This window comes from Geospiza fortis, unplaced genomic scaffold, assembly GCF_000277835.1.
Source record: "Geospiza fortis unplaced genomic scaffold, GeoFor_1.0 scaffold213, whole genome shotgun sequence".
Taxonomy (NCBI): Eukaryota; Metazoa; Chordata; class Aves; order Passeriformes; family Thraupidae; genus Geospiza; species Geospiza fortis.
In genome coordinates this window covers 1,651,078-1,651,888 of record NW_005054399.1, presented here as the reverse complement: position 1 = coordinate 1,651,888, position 811 = coordinate 1,651,078, and positions in this window count along the sequence as shown.

Genomic DNA, 811 nt, shown 5'->3' with positions numbered 1-811 from the left:
GGGGATGGGGTACGGGACAGGGGATCGGGGTACGGGACAGGGGATCTGGGTACGGGACAGGGGGATGGGGTACGGGCAGGGGATGGGGTACGGGCAGGATGGGGTACGGGATAGGGGAATTGGGGGTTAGGGCAGGGGATGGGGGTAGGGAGAGGGAATGGGGTACGGGACTGGGAATGGGGTGCGGGACAGGAGATCAGGGTACAGGTCAGAGGATGAGGATGCAGGACAGGGGATGGAGAGTATGAAAAAGAGATCACGGCTTCCCGGGGTATGGGAAGAAGGGATTGGGGACACGGGGTGTGCGGGAGATGGGGAATCGCTGGTACGGGAAGGGGGGATCGGGGCTGTGCTGGGTACAGGGACCGGCTTGGGCTGCACCAGGCCCCGGCATGGCTGGGGGCAGGGGCTGGGTGTCCTTGTCACGTCCCCCTCGGAGCGAGGGATGAGGATGTCCTGGGCTGGGGATGCACGTCCAGCAGCCTCACCTGTGTTTGGGACACGTGTCCCCATGCTGTGACGTGTGACCCCACTGCTGTCACCTGTTGCCACTTGTCTCACAGGTCCTCCCACCCTCCCTCGCCCCTGCTGGCTCTGCTTGGGGCCAGGGGATGTTCAGTGCTTGGGCTGGGACTAAGGGCAGGGAACTCGCCCTGCTCAGGGTTCCCTGGGTGGATGGTGGCACATGGGGCTCTCACCGAGCTCTGTGAAGGCAGCTTTCCTGAAGCCTGGGATCTCTCTGCCATCCCGTGCAGGGAGCCAGCTCCAGGGCTCGCCCGCGGTGCCGAGGCAGAGCAGGAGGAGGAAGAGC